The sequence below is a fragment of the Thunnus thynnus genome, chromosome 11, assembly GCF_963924715.1.
Source record: "Thunnus thynnus chromosome 11, fThuThy2.1, whole genome shotgun sequence".
Classification (NCBI taxonomy): Eukaryota; Metazoa; Chordata; class Actinopteri; order Scombriformes; family Scombridae; genus Thunnus; species Thunnus thynnus.
This window is the reverse complement of record NC_089527.1, coordinates 23,511,568-23,532,147: the sequence shown is the minus strand read 5'-3', so window position 1 is coordinate 23,532,147 and position 20,580 is coordinate 23,511,568. Positions and strand designations below refer to the sequence as shown.

Here is a 20,580-nt window from a genome sequence, read left to right as displayed (position 1 = left end):
TTTTTTTTTTAGAGAGAATACAGACCATCTCTTAATGTAGGCCAATAATGACATTCATTCTACCACCATGTACATTATGCTAATATGCTTCATACATATTTCATGTTACCCATCTTAATTGTGACATCAAATCCCATAGTTACACTGCTCATGGTATTATGACACATTGTGTCATATATCCCGTGTACTTTGCCGTGCCTTTTTCTCAATTGTGGCCCTGCGTTACAGTGTTTGCTTTACAGTAAATGGCTTCATCATGTGTGTTAAAATCAATTAGCTGATCATTATAAAGTTGTTCTTGGTTTGGCAATGAGACTTTGTGAAAATGAAACAGGCTCATACTACCGAGATGTACTCCAGTTCTGTAATAACTCCAGGACCTCTGTCTGCCCATGCTGCTTCATTATATAATATTTATTTGATAGAAGTATCTCCTCATTTAACTTCTCATTCTTCTCTAATTAATTCAAATTTAGTCACACAACACATATCTTTTCTTGTCGTCTGCTCTGTGTTAGAAAACATGCTAAAATATACAAACACAGGAGACATAAAACCTTTTAAGGCGATGTTGTAGTGTTGTAAGTGTTGCCATCAGGGATTTGCTGTCTCTCAGCCTTTGTATTCCTGGTACATTAAAAGGATCACACATCATTTTTGCTGTTGCATTTTATAAATATGCCGTGGAGACTCCAAATCTTTACTGATGATTGCACTCATTTTCTCCTTCTCTAGTTTCTTTTTGGACTGCACAGGGTTAAACATGCAATTGGGACTGTATAATGCACAAGGCGTGCACCATGCCTGCTATAAATGCAGTTGGGGAACCGATATATAGCCCATGTTGAAATCAAATTAACCCTCAGGGAGCCATGGCATCCACTGCGCCCCTGATAATTGACTGCATTTCTTTTCTGTGATTACTATTACCCGGTATCTATGTATGTGCATGATCTAGTGTGTATAAAATATCTTTACATGATATTACTGCACATGTAACCCCTACTAGGTTCACTAAGTGCCGAGTGGGACCACAGCAAGGCGATTTATCTGTGCGTTAATGGTCTTCTACTAAGAAGGAAGAGCTGGTATAGAGTCCTCCTGGACTGGTCTTATGTTGGTGATGAATGATGTGTGTGTTTTCCCCTCACAGTGATTGAATTAGGCAACCCCACAGACCCATTGCTTTTCCCGAGCACTCGAAGGCGATCCTGTGGTGAAGTGTATCAATAAGCGGGTGGATGGAGTGTAAGTGGTTGTGTTGCCGCGGGCAGACAGCCGGTGATGAGGAGGGGGAACGTGCTTAGGGAGAGTCCCGCTGATCACACAGCAGATTGGGAGCCCTTGGTGCTAGCGTCTGTCGGTCACTGCCACGGGGGGAGAGAGGGGTGGACCCACACATAGCTGACCCAGAACCACATACTGGGCAAACTTCAGTTCAGCTTTCCAACTGAACCCAGCTCACATAAGCTGTTATTTTATTTGTATTATCAGGAGCCTTTCGCATCAACATAGACCTCACATGCCTGTAGTGTGAAAACATTTGTCCACTTTAGTAGAATTATGATCAGTTGACTGATGTGATTGTTTCAGAGCAAAGCATCTAGTGAGCCTGATGTTTTGATGGCTTTGTTTTGAAGGCTGGTTGCTTTGACGTGGACCCCCATGAGGCCACTGGCAGCTGAGCTCCCACTGTGGCAGATTGATATTTGTAATTTAAGGGAAGCTGTCACACAGCATCCTCCAGATGGAGAGTGCCGCGGAGGCATGCAGACGATTAAACACGGTTTGTTTAGAAATAATCATTTTGATGTGGAAGCTGAGGATTCATTTGAGGCATATTGGCTCAAGGGTTCAAAATGTTCAATTATGCACAGACGCATACAATCACATAATAATAACATATAGATCCAGAATACAGAGCAGTGTTAGGGAGTGGAAGCTTCTCGTCTGTCTGTTGTCTGATGAAGCCCTCTAAATCACAGCAGAAAGGACAGGTCAGTGATTTGTGTCCCTGTTGCAGAAAAGGTTGAGGATAGGTTGCGGTTGAGAGCTAATTCATTAATTCACTCACTGGCGTGCACACACACACACATACACAAACACACACACTCACATGCACATTGTTTTCATCATTGAACTATTGGAATTGATATTTGCAGGAGTGTCATGTTTTAAAAGACCATCTCCTCCTTGTCACATTGATTGACAATAAAGGAACAATAAACAGCACAGAGAGAATACTACGTGATTAACTGCCCTTCAGAGGAACCAAACATGTGCAATAAATCAGGCTTCCATCTCACAAATTAAGACAATGGCATTTAGATGCTGGTTTGAAGACCTTTAAGTTTGAACTTAAAGCTTTTGAGCTTATAGGTCTAAATGATAGTTGATCTCTGTGAGGATGCAAAGGTTAGAAGCACTTATATAATTTAAATTAGCCTGTAATTTTTATATGTATACAGTGTTTGAAATGGGTAGGAGGAAATTGGGGGTGGAGTTTGAGAAGGTGAGGAAAATAAACTATGTGATAACATCGCAGTATGATACATGATGCATGTCAGGTGTAAATTGTCTGAAAGCTCTTTCTAGGATGTTTTTGTTAAACATAGAATAGGACAAAGGCAGTTTTTGCACTGTGGACTGTTATGTTGACCCGTTGGCTGGGAGTTGGGGGGATATTAGAACACACATGTTAGGCATCTAATTTTCCATATCTTCTTTGCAAAAACTCTCAAATGATGTTTGTTTGTTTGTTTACTCATGTTAGCTTGCTAGTTACAGCAGTAATAGCTCCACAGCACATGCAGATTCAGTAGCCTGGTGGGTGATGAAGGAATAATGCCACGTACTGAGGACCCACTCTGGTTAAAAAAGTGTATCCTGTTGTTGTGGGCAGGAAGAAAGGGGAGTTGCGAAGTGGTTCCAGAAGTGTTTTTCCTCATTCTGTATTCCCATTTCAAATGTTTCTTTAAACGATCTCCTCAAAATTACTGAACATAGAAACTCAGGACTGTCCTGGATAATGTAACAATCCTAGAGGTTTATATTATAATCATCAGTTTCAATTAAATCAACGTTGTTTCTGAGAAATTATGTTTTGTCTGTGATTTTGACGGACGGCTAAGAATACTACAATACCCATGAACCTCGGCCGCTGTTACAATGGAGAAGAGGCACAAATCAGAGCGGTAATTAATTCAAAACAGTTAGTCGTTCAAGTTGTTTAAAACATGAAGCCATAGTTGCTGAATTGACTCAAAAATGACCCAGAAATTGAAATTGAACTGATTCATTCTGTAGATTGTAAAATCAGTTTTCTCAACACCGTAATCTTTAGCTTCTGCCTGCTGTTAGCAGTGCATGTGACCAAATTTTAAGCTTGGTGATTAGTTGTTAACTTAAACCCCAAAATGTTTATGGTAAGGTAGGATCAGCTGGATGGACCAACTCTTGTGAGGTTAGGGTTAGATTAAGGTTCAGGTTAAAATCTCAAGAGTTTCACAAATCATCCCTCTGGCTGCTCCAATCTAACACCAACCAATATTTATGTACACATTCTTGTATCTTCGACTTTTTATCGAAGAACCAGATATTTGAACACAGTTTCTTTTTTCTTTTTGATTTCACTGGGAGAGTTTCATGCTGATCTAAGATACAGAAGCACCCAAACTGTGAGTCATGTAACATTGTCTATGGGAGATATTAATGGCATTTTTACTTCCAGAACCAACGATCCCCGAAATAGCTCTTCTTACTTTGCAACTCTATGAGAAAAGATGCAGCACTGATGTGAAGTTCAACTTCCAAAATAGCCTACAAAGTTATTTAATTATTATTCAACTTTTGTTTCCTGAATCATGCGGTTTACTCATGATCCAGTAACAAATTCTCTGTGGCTCAGTACTGGTCTGCGGCTCAGTGGTTTGTAACCACTGTTATACTGGGGTGAGCTGCATGATTGAATTGAACAGACTGAACATGAGTGACATTTATATATACAGTATTTTAGATGATAGTTTCCCCCTTTATTAATAAAAACATATTATTAATTGGAATAATTTCCATCAGAAAGAGGACATCTGATTAAAGCATCATTAGAGTAGCTGCGGCTATAACAATAATAGCTGCAGTATAGTGTTTTATACTTGTCTCATTGTATTATTTGTTTAAGATCATTAAGACAAAGTGATGGATTTCCTTCCTTATTTTCATTGCAACTTAACCATATATGATGGTTTTTTTAAATCTATTTGTCAGTTTTTTGTTGTGTTAGGACATTGGGTGCAAATGAGCTGTCTACTTAAGTCAGAGGACAAAATGATTAACTGGTTAAAACATCATTGCAGGAGACTACAGGATACTTGCCAATGGCTGCTTGAACTCACTTCCATTGAAATCTCACTGATAACCTCTCTGACACTCTCTTAGCGCAGAGCAGACACTCTGCTCCACTGATATTCGTCTTATTATTTCTTTCACACTCTAACTTCTAGCTCTCCGTCCAAAGTTCCTGCCCCACCTACAACTGTATGTGGTAAGATCAGGCCTGTGAGTCACTTTCAAGACCTCTACCTTTTAATTCAATCACCTGAGAGCATTACCTGTCAGCAGTCACAGTATTGAGATAAAAGTGGTGTTGATTTGTAGCTTGGAGTCACTTTACTCACCAGGTGAAACTCTCTTTTACAGTATGTGTAGACATCTGTACAGAACTGTTTTGCAAAATGAGGGCATCTGAAAGAATGAGGGTAGAAGGAATTTAGAGAGAGAGGAGAGTAGATAGAGGCTACGTAAAGGTGAACAAGTGTTACATAAAGGAGGCTGGATGGGTAGAGTGCAGTTAGCGAGAGGCGGAGATGAGGGAATTAAGAAATTTAAATTAAAAGAGGGTATCCAAGCTTGTTTTCATTTGCTGTTCAGACATCCTGAGCTCCTCTTTGCTCCACTGGTTTTGGATAACTCTTTCCCTAAAAAAAAAAAAAAAAAAACAGAAAGAGAGAGAGAGGGGGGGGGGGTGGGGGTGATAATAATAATAGTACACATGTTTGACTGAACCTTGTGTCATGGTCTGACTGCACAATTGAAAACTGATTGTATGTATGCATGCATACAAATACTTAATTTCCATAACACTGGAAGCCTGCATTTTATTAATGCTATTTTTAAAGACAAACCTTTATTACAAACAAAGCCAATATTAAAGTTCCTCCACTCAAAAATATTATTACTTTACTTGGATGTTTGACTTTCACTGTGCAGAATGATATTATCACATTCATCTGCTGAAGGAGGAAAGTTTCTCTGTGCTCACCTTAAATCTCAGTTTAACATGTGCACATACGAGCATGATTTGTGACATCACAATTTGTTCGGTGGCCGATTGTGGTCTTAAACAAGTGTAATGTGAAAATTTCTAGCCTTCGGTGCAGATACACCGAGAATTCAGATATGTAGGAGACATCTTGTACCAAGTAGTTACATTTTTGAGATGAACAATATTTATATATTCATAGATTATGAATTTACCAATGAGAGACAAGGGGTATATGTAATTTTGATGATTTAAAAGTAATTGAACTTGTGGAAAAACCACATCAGCCAGAAGTTATTGTTAAAGCAGAGGCAATGAAGAGGCAAACAGGTAACAAGGGGAGACAGAGAGACAGGTATGACATGCAACAAAGGTCCCCAGCTGGAATCGAACCAGGGTTGTGTGGCTATGAGTGAGGCATACACAGTAACCTCCTGATGAGGGTTTCTTGAAGCTGGATAAATGATGTCTGCTGTCTGTCAAGATCAAAGGTAGAAGTAGCTGGACTTTGTTATAGTGCGGCAAAACCTCTGAAGGAGGATGTCAGGGTGCGTGAACGGGTCAACAGAGCTTGTGACATGAGAGACAACTGTTTGCATCTCCCATCAACATTATTTTCCATTAATTCTTTAAATGGTAAATGGCTGAGTTTATATAGCACTTTTATCCAAAGCGTTTCACAATGTTTCTGCTGTTCATTCACCCGTTCACACATCGATGGGATCAAGCTACCACACAGGGTGCTGGCGTAACCATCGGGAGCAATTTGGTGTACAGTATCTTGCCCAAAGACACTTCGACTTGCGGACAAGAGGAGTCGGGGATCGGACCACCGACCCTCTGATTAGTGGATGACCTGCTCTACCTCCTGAGACACAGCCGCCCCAACAAGAAGATTTCTTTAACCATAGCTGCAGTCTTCCCCTAATCTTAATCAGTATAGCTTCAGTTGCCTAAACTTAGCCAAACCTTCTTCATAGCATCCAGGACACTGACCTGTGATGTCGTCCTGCTAATAGTGACACCAAATCAGATGATGTTCACACAAGTCTTTTTGAAAGGCAATGCCAAATTACCTGTTTTGTCATTACATTTGCAAGATGTGTTGCTGGTGTCAGGTCCTGTCAGCTGCTGGTGTAAGTAAACAATACCAGACCTGACTATCAGGAGAAAAAACTGTCTGGACAATGTTGATTAGTTATCATATGATCATGTCTGGAATTGGAACAAGATAGAATGGATCTTATCTGACCTTATTAGGTTTCACTCTTTGTGTTGTTTTGTCAGAGTAAACCTCACCAGCCGTAATAGAATAATCCTCTCAGCTGTCACTTTTCATTGGTCCTGGGAAAATCTTGTCTCATGGACGCGCATGTAAAAGATTTGATATGAACACGTGTACACACACAGAAAAGAGTACAGGAATGTAAAATAAAGAAACGCTGCTCCCTTCTCTCTCTTCTTTCTATTTCTCTGTGACACACATACACTTACACACACAAGATTAGTCATGGCGAAATGCCTTGTCTTACAGGATGAAATTGCATTTAAAGGTATAATTTAATCATTTCCCTTTTTTTTTGTAGAATTGGTGCGGGGAGTGAATCATCGTTGTAGCATTCCTTGGAGACGTCGATGTTGTAATCTCAGCACTGGCAGTTACTTGTAAGAAAGCTGTCAGTATTTTCAAGATCAGATTTGCTCACAACAGTGACATTTTAAGCTGTGATCTCTCGGTGGACTGGACCACAAAAAAAAAAAAAAGAGAAAGAGAGAGAGAGAGAGGAGGGACTTAATCTCAATTTTCTGTTACTTGGCTTGTCAACTTGTCTCTGAAATCCACTCAGATAGACCCAGCTCTGAGTTACAAAGACAGGAAGACAAAAACAGAGACAAGGTCATGTGAGAATTGGCAAGTAAGAGAGGGAGAGAGACATAGAGAAGCAATAAGAGGAGAAGAGAGAAGGAGAGGTGTTTCTAGTTTATTAAAGCTAAAACACTTTATTTTGTCAGCTGCAGCGCTCTGTGTTATGTTGCAATGAGTCCCCGGGGAGTAGGGACCGCCATAAATACTGTATTGCCGGCTTTGATGTAGGCTCACATTGTGTACAGGGTACTAGCTATTAATGCCATCGGTCAGTAATGAGTGGGTACCGACTCCAAGCCAACAGTTAAAAGTCTTTAAACACTCACCCAAGCACAGACATGGCAAGAACTTAAGAACACCAGACGGCCTTTTTGCTAGAGGATGGGCTCAGATCTGAAATTCTTGGATACAGACACCTCATATTAGACAAGAGCAAACACAATCAGCTGCTTTTTAAGTACTTATAATAGTGAATCTTTACAAGATGACCACGAAGCGTTGGTGTCTCAGTTTGTTAGAGCTGTGACATTGCAGTGTTGTTGTCGAAGGTCAGTGACATCTATGTGTCTGTTCATCCTGCATATGCTAGTGTGTGCGTGTGTGTGTGCCTGTGTGTCTGTATGCCTGTGCACACTGATCTGACACACAGGCCCAGTCAGTCATGTTCTTGGCTCCAGCAGTGATCTGGCACCTCTCCTAGTTCTGCAGCCCCTGCCATGCCTCCCCCTCTCCCCCGCTCTCTCCTGCTGCCTCTCCTCCTCCCATCCTCCTTTTCTCCCTCCGTCCACACACCAGTGCAGATCAGCCTGCCCAGGCCTAGCAGGGTGTCAGAAAAAGAGAACTGACTGGATTTGCACCCATGCTCTCCAGCCCCGGTATGTCTCCTCATTTCTGGCTTCTCTGCAATGCTTTGCCAACATATGACAGTAATATGGCAGTATTATGTCGCCAATTATAATTTGCCGCACACAAGATGCTGAACACATGGCCTGTGAAGAGCTGTGGCTATTCACGGGCCAGGATAGCACTCGGCAAAGCCTTTTCCATATTCTTCAGACAAAACCTTGGATAACCTCACAGCGGACACACACACACACACACACACACAAACACACAGATTCACTGACTTACAGTTCTGTTTCTGTTCACATAAATTCTGTAATACGATTCCATCTGAGATAACCGTACAGCTCCCTGCAGGGCCTTTTCCCCTCTCTCTGAGACCCACAGCAGCTGCACTCTAGTATAGATGCAGCAGTGGTTGGAGAACAATCAATGATACTGAGTGTGAGTGTGGCCATGTATTGATATGTGTGTAGCTGGGGTTTGAAAAAGAAAAAATTCTGAATCAGTAGCTAAAGTGGATACTAGATGTTAAAGTTAACAGCCATTTCCGACAGACAAAATAATTTTATTGAAATAAATCAGATTGTTTTGATGCCATCCTTTTTTAACCTCTTTAGTTGTTAAAATAAAGAAACATATATGCAGTAAACCTAAACATTGTACTGGTATCAGTAAGTCTACATACTATATAAACTCAAGAGAGACAGACACACTGAATAAGAGAAGAAATTATCTATCCTACAGTATATGTTTTACATTATTATAATATCAGCATATGTTTAAGTAAAAGAAGAAGGCAACCTAGATGAAGAATAATGTAACAGTTTTTTACTATGAATGGACAAATATTCTTATGCTACAGAGTCTGTAGCTACATATATGATTATACAGATCAGTATACTTGAAAATAACACTAATCATCATTACACATGAAAGACATGGCAGTTGGACTTTCACTGTCTCCAAAAAACTGTACGTTCAACACACAAAGGCGCATCACTTTCCCTTTGGCTACATGTTTGTGCCTGGACATCACTAGTGCAAAGAAAGAAAGAAAGAAGAAATCTATAGCTGTGCATTGTCTATTGTACAGTAGTGGAGCTGGATATTATTCAGAGATATTGGTTTAGGAGTCCCATTGTGTCACACATTGGAGTGTGCATGAGGGTTGGGTTGAGACGAAAAGGTGAGCATGTTTGGTCGAGAGGCGAGATACGGTTGAAGGTCATCGATCGGTGCTTATGGACTGTAATTCACACACAGGGGAGCAGGAGTGAGGTGGGGTGGAGGGGAGGGGATGTATAAATAAGAACAACAGAACATTCTCTGATTCCCCATGCTCCCTCCATCCACCCCCACCGCCCCATCCACCCCTTCGTCCCCAGTGAGCGTGTGATACTGTCTGCTCGGAAAGTCGTCATCTTTTTAACAGGGCTTTCATACACCTTCCCTTGCTCTCTTTGTGTGTTTGGGGCTTTCGGTTGGCTGTAGCTATTGTTCTGCAACACCCACAAGTTGCTCTCATTGGTCCAGTAGCTGATGAAGCCCATATATCTGTCTCTGCCAAATACTGACAGCATCTTAGGCTCTTTGTAAGCAGTGAAGTAGGAGAGAAGACTTTTTCACCTCAGTGCAAGTCCGTGATATACTGTCAGGTTTAACCCTCTAAACTCTGGTAAGTTACAATGGTTTGTGTTTGCAGTATATGCTTTGGTTTCTTTTTTTGGCATGAACAAAGTGAGTTGTTGCTATTTTTTGGTCCAGCAGAGGTTGTTGTGGATGTGATATCTTAATAGATAATGTAAACTTTTTACATTTGACGTCCTCACAGTGTTCAGTGCATGACTTTAAGAACTTTTTGAGATTAGTTTTATGAAACCTCATGGGCTCATTTTTTCCAAATCACTAAAAATATTTTTAACAACAGTTCTATTTAGTTGATGAAAATAATCCATCACTGTGGCTGAGCAGTCAATTGTCAAGTTTTTTATCAGATTGGTCATGAAACTGTGGTACACAAAGTTCCAGTCACCGTATCATATTAATGTGCACACACTGGAACGTTGTGAGAGCTGAGATGAGACATTAGGTCTAACTTCTGCCTTCTGCTTATTGGTTTACAATATCTTTTAAACCTTAGATAAATAGCTAGATTCTCTGCCAACAAGTCCTCCAAATTAAATGACAAAATATTGTTTGTTACTGCCATTTAGAACAACACACAACACAACAACGTAAGCGTTTTCTGATCTGATGCTCTATAGGGGGGATGACATCATTTGTTATTGTCTTGTGAAACTGATAAAAAAGAAATAATTATTGAAAAATAAATATATTTTATTATGTGACAACGTTATGGTTAAGATCTGGTTAGTTTTAGGCATAAAAATGCATTGGTTAGGTTTAGGAAAGATCATGGTTGGGCGTAAATAAGCCCTTAGTCATTGGGTTAAGATAGCAAAATTGTTTAGGGGATCTTTGTTGCCATGGTTACAAATACAACCACGTGGTTAAGGTTATGGGACGATAGACCATCAGTTGAAAACGGGATGGATGGACAGGACAACTGATTCTGCAGTTTCTTGGTTTTTAAAGTTATGATTTAAAACAAACAATAAATTAGGAGTACTTCATCATATTTTAAACAGAATCAGGTTTATTTGCAGGTATTTGACTGCAGTTGTAGACTCAGTGTATTTACATGCAGTGCCATAAAACAACAAAGATAACAAAGCTAAGCAAACATAAACAGTCAAGTAGGTATGAAAATAGAGATCAACAACAGTTAAACAGAAAGCCATACAGTGTATATATGCAGTGTTAGTTTGATTGGCGACTGTACTGTACAAGTAAGAGTCTCTTGTCAGTGCAACGAATGCTGGAATAATATTGTGCAGATTGTACAATAACTAACTGTACAGGAGATGGCTTTATATACATCTTGTAGTTGATAAAGATCCTGCATTAACTTACATTTATGCAGAACCAGGATTTTTATTCATGAGTATTTTCATAATCAAGACATTTGAAAAACATGGCAAGGAAAAAAATGACAAGCACATTAGCCAATTACATGAGTCAAGGCATGCAGGAAATGAGAAAATCAAGCTTGATTTGTCCCTTATAATGTTTATCTCATGAGCGTGTTTGTCAAGTATTATAATGGACTGATATGATAACGAATCAATAATTGATGTGGCTGAATCTTTCATTTGTGGTATCTTTCATCTATTTTGCAACCTTTCTTAACCCCCTCCCTCCTTCTTTCCGCCACTTTCCTCTCCATTTCTTCCAGTTCTCTCTATTCCCAGCCTGTCCCTAGTCAAGCAGAGAATCGATTTTTAAACAGGCAAGACTCTGGGGACCGAGCAGAGAACCACTATTGGCCTCATTTAGGCTCCATTGCCACGACGATGGCTCCTCTAGACAATAGGATAGACTCTGTCATGGATACCAAGGCGTAAATGCACATTCCAGCTGAAAACCGCTCAAGCCAGCATTTCCTGTCTTCAGGGAGCTTTGTTTTAAAAAACCCTGTCGCTGTGAGAGGATGGACCGCAGTGCCTCTCCACACACCAGTAATATAGGCACATCCAGCACATTTCACAGCCGCGGGCTAGATAGGACAGGAATATAGGAAATGTATGGGCTTTTTCTCCATGCTCTTTACCGCATGCCACCTTTCACTTCTTCATCACTATCATGGCTTTTTTGTGCAGTCTGCGACATATGCACAATGTCTTTCTACCGTAAACAGCCACTGCTGATTCCTCATTAGGGGACTGTGCTCCTAGTGCTCCAGTGTATACAGCTGTATGTCTGTCAGAAAGCTTAAGCATACAGAGCCTATCCCAGGCTTCTTTCTTGTTTGAAAGGTTTCAGGAATGTTCCTGCAATTTCAGCTGTACGGTAGTTTATCTTGGACATTGGTGCATTGTTTTGTGTCCAAACTGAGCTGTGAAAGATGCACTTCTGGATTGCTCTGTAGGTTTGGCACTTTCAAAACACATGCATGAAGAAATGATTTGAAGAAATTCCAATTTGGAAAAGTCTGTTGCAGTGATGTTGTCCTGAAACAAATCTTAGGGGCTGGTAAATTTGTGGTTGCTTGAGAGAAAAAGCAATGTGATGCACCTGGCCACCGGCAGTAGGAGCACGGAGGTGAAGGAGAGATTCATGCACCCATAGTTTGAACAACACAACAACAACATTGGACACAAATTGAGAAGTTCCCCTTTAAGGTCAGCTTGAATGAACAGTTACACATTTAGAAAACTGTGTTGGCACTGCGCTGAACACTTGGATGCCCTCTAACAGCAGCTGTCAATATCAAACTGTAATTTGGCAAATGAAGGGCATTATGTTCTACGCCTGATAAAATAAGAATCTATTTAAACTAATCAATAACCATTTGGTGGTATTTTTTTATTTACTTAAGTTGATGAGAGGATGCATTTGAACAAATCTACAATAATACCCAGCTCCATTGCTTGGCTACACAATTTAGTACAGAAGTGCAGCCTATTTCATGGAAAAGACTGAAGTACGTCCTCCCACATACATGTTGATGAGGTGTGCTTTAGGTCACTTAGAGACATGAAAGAAAAGAGACACGGAGAGAGATGAAAATACATTACACTGCATGTGGTACAACATACTTTAGTTAGTTGCAGTACTGCTACTACTACAGTACTAATAACAATAACAGTGATAATAGGAATAATAGTAAAAACCCCTAATATACAGTTTTTTGCAGCTTTACAGGATACGGAGTGACAAAAAACAGGCTAAAAAATACAAGCTAAGATAAATATTCTAAGATTAGTATAAAATATATAGATATATTGATCAGCTAATAATTATTTTCATAATACATTAATGTGATGATCATTGTCTTAATTAATTGTTTGGTCCTAAAACAGAATATATAGAATATATATCAGAAAACAATGAAAAATGCCCATTGTGATATCTTAGAGCAAACTAAACGACTTGTCTTGTTGACTGATCGAATAACTGATGCAGCTCTAATAAAATATGATTCTATAAGTTAAAAAAGAAATGAAAAGGCACAGAAAAAATGAAGGGATACGACGAATGTATGTGAGAGTATGTGTGTGTGCGCGCACCTGAATGTGTATGTTAGCCTGTGTGTTTGTGTTTGACTGTGGTTTTATCTATCTGTGTGTCAGTAGTGGTCTGGCTGCCCCCAGTGGGGTGTGTATACTAAATGGGTGAGGAGACTGCTGGCCCCTGCTCTCCATCAAAGGCAGCATTGACTGGAAGCATGAGAGCCTCACTGCAGCCAGTCATCCTTGGACAGCTGACAATGGGCCTGGGCATGGGGGACGTAGCTGAAAGCAATCAACAACCGCTGGAGGAAAATGCTTCACTGCTGGTGGGATGTGTCTGAAATCAGACCTCACCCACAACAACTCCCCTCTCTGCTCTTGATCGATCACGTGCAAAACGGATTTAGCTTGCCTCGAAGCTCTTGTAATTAATTATGTACACACTGTTGCATTTTATGTGCTCGAATTACGTGTATGTACAGTATCTGTATGTCTATGTCCAGGGGTAGCAGAACAGCAGGGGTGCGGATTGGCTCTGAGTCGTGTGGTAATTAATCTCACTCAGTGAAGAGGTGCATGTTGGGACTGAGGCAGGGCATAGCTCACCGCACCTTGCTTGTTAACTCTAACCACCTATGGACAGTCTCTGGAGATTAACAAGGGCTGCCCATGGTCAAAAGCGGTCAAATGCATTTAACAAATGCTCACTCAGCCTACCAGCACGCTTATTTTTTTTATTCTGAGGCAGTAATTCATATTATTGCTGCAAAAAAATACACATGGGACTTGACTCGCACCGTGACACATCTGGCAAATGGCAGAACAAACACACATGTACACACATGCCAATGGCACAGACCCAGGAACAGGTAGAAATACAATAAGCAAAGTCGCAGTCTGCTGTGCCATTTACTCGCAATCCCACCGTGAATCTCTTTGACACAGTGACACACAGAAACACCTATGACTCACTCACTCGGCGTGTGTGTGTGTATGTATGTATGCTTTCTGTGCTTATTCTACTATTTTTTTTTTTTGTCTTGTCTGCTCTGCACATTGGTGTTGCACTTGTTTGCATAGCTAAAACTACAATTGGAGAGAATAATAGTGAATAAGAAAGCTGCATCTGCACACAAACTTGCTTCCACTTCTAAATAATTCCGACTTTCCCTCTAATTGCTGTGTTTGACTCCAGTGTACAACCTGCATCATATTATCAGTCAGTTCATGTGTCTCTCCCAGCAATAGCTTCAAAGGTTATCCTGTACAGTCAGTGACTGCTTAAGCATATAAATAATGTATTATTTCATAGAATGGAGGATGATATACATATGCGGTATATACATATTTTCATCTCATGACGCCAGAGCTATGATCTGACTGCAGCTGAAGAATATTTTACCTGCTGAATTCTCATTTAATATTCAGCAGTTATTACTCATGCAATATTGATCAAAACTCACTACTGGTCTTGTAGTATGCATGTGAGAGAAGGTTTAATTCCTTGTATTTACAGCTGTGTACATTCAGCTGTGCTTTCTTCACCTAGTTCTTTGACCTTGCTATAACTACATCATCCTCCCTACACTCAGTGGAGACGGCTGGAACACAAACCCTCCTGCTCTTTCATCAAGCACTTATCTTAATAAGCCTCATATTTTAATGATCTTCATTTGTCCATCTAAATACAATACATTTAAAAACACACTTGTACATAATCTTTTCAACTGTGCATGAATAAGTAAGGTAGATTTTTAAAATTAGTCTTAAGAAAATAGAACTTTACAGTAGTATACATTACAGTATAGCACAGAATTTTACGCTCACTTAAATTGAACCCATTTATTTATTACAGAAAAAACAATAGCTGTGCATATTTTTGAACCAGATGAAATCAATGAGCATCACAACTCCACAGAAACCAGAGAAACTCTTTCTTTTCAGATGAACATTTTCACTGTCTGCATTTTTGGTCCTGTCGGGGCATAGAGCCACATCTAGTAAATACTATAAAGATGTAATTTAGCTAAGACCACAGTGCAGGCTGCCTTCAAATTGGATTAAATCCCTAAATCACATGATCAATCATCCATAGTTTGCTGTGCCAAGATGGCGGCGCTTTCCTTCTCTGTCTTAAGATGGCACAACTGCATACTAAAGCAACAGTAACAGTGTTGTAAATCACTTGCTTTTAGGTTCTGCTTTTAACATCTTCAGTCTCAAGAGATACAAAACTGGACTATGAGAGAATATTTGAGGCTCAGTAACGTGCACAGAGCCAAAGTGCACAGACACACACCACAAGCACACAGCAGAGGGAGTGTGCTAGCAACAAATAGCGTGAGGTGATAATTGAATTTGGGAAACATTAGGGGAGAGCGGGAAGAGATACAGCTGTCCTCGGAGATTTAGTCCCATAACAATGGCAACAGACAGTAAATTCCTCTGCTCCTTTGTCAGGGCGAGTCAGCAGGCAGTGCTGGGCCATGGCCCTCATTTTCTGGTAAAAAGCAGCAGGCAAGCGGTATGTGTGCTACTGTGTGTGATGATGTGTGCATGCTTCATGCATCGCTGAAGCGTGGATATCACGCCATGCCTCTGTTTGTGCCTCCTCAAACACACCTGCTCCTGGCGCCTCAGAGAAAAAAGCTTGGCCGTAGTTAAACGCACAAGCAACGCCAAAATGTCATATTACAATGAGAGGATGCATCTGTACAACTTCTTATGTCTGTACAATACTTTTAATGCAGGATGATCCCTAAAGGTTTGCTAAGGTGCTGGAAGCATCAATGAGTCCAAACTGATAGAAGAGATTTCCACACACTTAGATCTATGCAGTGTTTCACTTAATTTTGAGATTTCGGTCTATCAGACCTTCATCAGAGTATACGTGATTCAATAATGGACAAGCAGGTAAAAATAATCAATTTCATTCTAATCATTGACAGTATGCAATACACCTGTGCACACCCTGGTGGTAGAAGCTCCACCTCTTGGGAAATGTAGTTTTTAGTACTGAATGGAGTAGTGTGAGGCATAGAAATGTTTCCATGGATCTCATGCTTTTGATTATTGATTAGGTATCACGGCAAAAGGACACACTGAAGCTGCAGAGCAATGATTTTAATAATGTCATTGACCCTATTAAACAAATACTGAAGTCAGATGAAGATGGTCTGATGGCAACAAAAATCAAGAAATACAAGTGGAACAACCTGGACTCCTTCAGGGCAAAGTCTACAAGTGAGTCCAAGAAGAAGACCCTCAACATCCATCCACCACAAGCCACCAGACTAACCAGTCAAGTACCACCACGGCAGACTGTGATTTCCCTAGTGACTCTGATTGTAACAGGAGCTGCTACCAGCACCCAGCAGGTAGAAATCACCATCCAAAAAACAGCCAGTGGCATGGAAGAAAACAAGGAGGGTAAGAAAAAACCCAGATCCCAGGAAAAAGCCCTTCACCCGCCAGCAAGCCAGAATCCTGTGCTTAACCTTTCCGATAAGGTACTCACTCCCCATCAACGTTCTGCTCTCACTAAAGGCCTGAGCTTTGTCCTCACATGCAAGACAAACTCTTACAAGGTGAAGATGGATTTATTCCATTTCTTTTGAAAGATTAAACTCAAACATATGTTTGGCAACTCTGATATACAAAGGTCTCTGTTAAACCTCTATTTAAACTTAAAATCACATTCATGCCCTACACCTCAAATCCCTCTGTCCAAATTTTTTTGCAGAATAGTTGAACAAGAAACCCTTGACTTATTTAAAGACAAACCCCTTCATTCTCTCTCTAATCTCAGTCAAGATGAATATTTGGCTATACAAGAATTTTCCAAAGACCCTTAGACTATTATTAAGCCTGCAGACAAGGTCGCTACAGTCATTCAGAACATGTCAGACTACAAAGAAGAGGCCTACTGGCAATTAACTGATGAAAATTTTTACAGAAAACTGAAGACTAACCCACTCTTGATTCCCAAGAAAGATCTCAGATGTCACAGGTCGAGCTCTTGATCTGAATTGGGGCTCAAAGAATGAACATGATTTTCTGAATTGGAAACATCCTGTAACTCCTGTATTCTGTATGAAGCTTAAAATCCATAAAAACTCGGTTAAACCCAAAAGCCGACCTATGGTAGCAATTAATGATTCCTCACTAGAGCCATTATCTAATTATGTTGATCATTTTCTTAAACCATATGTTCAGAATCTTCCATCATATATTAAGGACTCTACTGATTTAAACAGTAAGATATCAACATTAAAAGATTTACCTCATGATATCATTCTGGCCACCTTAAATGTGGAAAGCCTCTACACTAATATTTCAATCTCTATAACAAATTTATATGTGTGTTTTTTTGAACAGTTATGTTTTTAACACTAACAGAAACACCTTCCTTCACAAAGTCCTCAAATGGTTCAGATATCTAGATGATGTCTTTTGCATTTTTCCAAGGGACTAGAAATGAGTTGAATGATTTTGTTAATCTCCTCAGTAGTATGAATCCTGATCTTAAGCTCTCATTTGAATATGATCATAAATGTGTGTCTTTCCTGGATATGTGGGTTGAATTATGCAATGGCCGCCTCATTACTACCTTATATCAAAAAGAAAGGGATAGGAATACATTCCTCCTAGCCGGCAGTGCTCATCCCAGAGCTTTGAAATATGGTTTACCCAAGAGTCAGTTCCATAGGCTCAGATGCATATGTCAAACTAATGAGGAATTCATTGATAAAGCTGCTGCAATCCTTTTTGGACAGAGGCTACTCTTTACAGTGTATTGACGAGGCCTACCAATTTGCATTTTCTAAATCCTGCATCCTGCAACAGCATGTATACCGTTAGACCCATTTCCTCAAGAGCACCATTCTAAAACACTGGCCTTTTTTGGCCTCTGACCCAGTATTAGTCCAGCATTTTAAGGATCCTCCCCTCTTTGTCTATAAAAGAGGTTCTAACTTACACAACAAGCTCTAAAAGATGGGAATTATCCATGTGCAATTGTGCCCAGTGCCAAAACACATGGCAAACTCCTGTTTTTAGACATCCAAGATCAGGTAAAAGTTTTCCTGTTAAGGGTTTTTTCACATGCAGCACAGAAAATGTTATTTATCTACGAAAATGCCCATGTGATAAGATTTATATAGGTAAAACTACACACATGCCAAAACAAAGGATTAGTGAGCACAAGAGCTGAATCAGACATAACAAAGTGAACTATCCTGTTGCCTGTCATCTCAATGAATTTTCACACCCTGTCTCCTCTCTATGAATCGAGGGCATTGAACACATTGAATTGGCAAGAGGGGGAGATATGGAAAGAAAGATATGCCAAAGGGAACTCTATTGGATTGACGCTTTAGATGCACTCCAGCCTACGGGCTTCAAAAAGGATTTTGAATGTTGTTGTAATCCAAGATGTTTCTTTTCTTCATTGCAGAATTTTGGGTCTATGGTTCATGATGGCCCTATTTGTGTTTGAGATGCTTATTTTCTTATATGTCTGGGGATCTCTGATTTATGATGGCTTAAGTCTGATTCCTCTCAAAGCTCCATGTGAGGAAATACTACATATAGATGGTACTACTTTAAGGTGCTTCCTGATTGTATTTGCTTTTTCTATATTGTCCATATTCACTGTGTTCCACCCCTTTTTTGTATTCTATAACAAGTATGGCTTCCACTTCTATGCCTCACACTACTCCATTCAGTACAAAAAACTACAATTCCCAAGAGGTGGAGCTTCTACCACCAGGGTGCATACAGATGTATTGCATATTGCCAGTGATTAGAATGGGATTGGTTGTTTTTACCTGCCTGTCCATTATTGAAACATTTATGCGCCAATGAAGGTCTGATAGACCGAAAGCTCAAAATAAAGTGAAACACTGCATAGATCGAAGTGTGTGGAAATCTCTTCTATCAATTTGTACAGTACTTTTAAAAATGTTTTATCCTCACCAACACTTTTTTTATCATTTATGCAAGTGTTTGATTTTGCTTCCAGATGGTTTTGGGAGATAGTTTTGATGATTTCAGCTCAGCATCATTGTGTTTTTTTCCCATGTTGCCCTGGAAACATTTGTATTCATGTACCCTCAGACAAGGCCAGATAAGCGTTGTGAGTCAATTACACTGAAAGAAATGTGTCTTGTGGTTGAAATAAACTCACCCTCAACCCTTTTGGTTTGTGAAGTTACCTGGCTTTGTCGGGAAATTAATCTTAAAGGTGATATATTAGGTGTTATATTATTTAAACACAGTGTATACTCCCTCCAACCATGACAAAACGATGAGAGAACCTTCAATAGTGGAGTTACGTTGTGTAAAAAGAAACAGCTTGATTCTCCACTTACTGAGTCAGTATTCTGAATTTCTCCATCTTTTACAGGAACTGAGGAGAGGCAGTTGAAACGACTGCTTTACAGACTGATGTTTGAATCCATGTGCATTGAAGGCTTTCTCCCATTCTCTGTCCATCAACAAGCAGTCTCTTCTGGAGAGTACACTGAAGGACCATTCAAGTTTTAACTCTGAGAAAGTTCCTCTTTTGAGTGCTTTTGTGTAGCAGTTACAACCTTAACGCAGGGAATGGAGAGGGAGGAGAAGTGAAGGGAGACGAGGTGTGTTGGGTGGTTGTGGGGTCTCGCGAGGCGCACAATGTCCCCTCTGTGTGTGAGGATGGCAGGCCGGTGATGTCATGGCTGGCAGGACCCAAGAGCCACTGGGCTTGTGAAGGCGTGACATGATTGGGACACAGAGGAGTGTCGCTGACATTGTTCTATTGAATCAGGCTGTGACGGGATGCAGCTCTCCATCCTGCAGCTACAGAAGCACAGCCTGCCAATCATTCTGTTGTGTTAAGTAAATCAAGTTGTATCAGCAACTTGAAATTAAATTATCTTTTTTTTTTGTCATTTTGCCTTTATATTGGACATCTTGTAGTGTGGCCATATATAGGAAATACAGGGAGACATGCAACAAAGGTCCCAAGCATAGTATGCGTCTTAACTGCTGGTCTACCAGAAACCCCCAAATGAAATGATTTTGATATAAGTAATGTGATTAGTTCATATAATATCGCCATTTGATTAACAAAATCACCATTTGTGACAAACAAAAAGTGCACTGCAACACACTCAAATTGGCTGTCCCCATCGGCAGGGGACTATGTTAGGTTAAGTCCTGTGTTACAATGAACAATTTTGACATGTAGGCAATCAATGAGCACATTGCTATCTTGCAGTGAGAGAAAGACCGCAAGCTGGTAGGAGGGCTGTGCTGGGATTAAGGATTCATACAGAGCACAGATAATCAGGTTATCCTGTTGTGTTTTTATATTTAGTTTCTAGTGTAAACTGAATATCATACTGCCACAATGCACAATGGCGGTACTGTGTCTCTTTGTTTCTCTCTCCTCTGCTTGTGCAGGTGCACATGGTCCGATGTTTTTCGATATTTTA

General features: G+C 40.1%; 1 protein-coding gene across 6 annotated transcripts in view; it reads left to right on the top strand.

The window, feature by feature from the left end:
* Positions 1-20,580, top strand: part of il1rapl1a (interleukin 1 receptor accessory protein-like 1a) — a 279,430-nt gene that overhangs the window by 117,052 nt on the left and 141,798 nt on the right. Inside the window, exon 1 of one of the 6 annotated variants that reach the window (XM_067603963.1) lies at positions 9,623-9,705. The exons of the other annotated variants lie outside the window; for them this stretch is intronic. The gene's annotated coding sequence lies outside the window, so the exon portion shown is untranslated. Of the gene's footprint in view, positions 1-9,622; positions 9,706-20,580 lie in introns of those variants that run through there. 6 annotated transcript variants of the gene reach the window in all.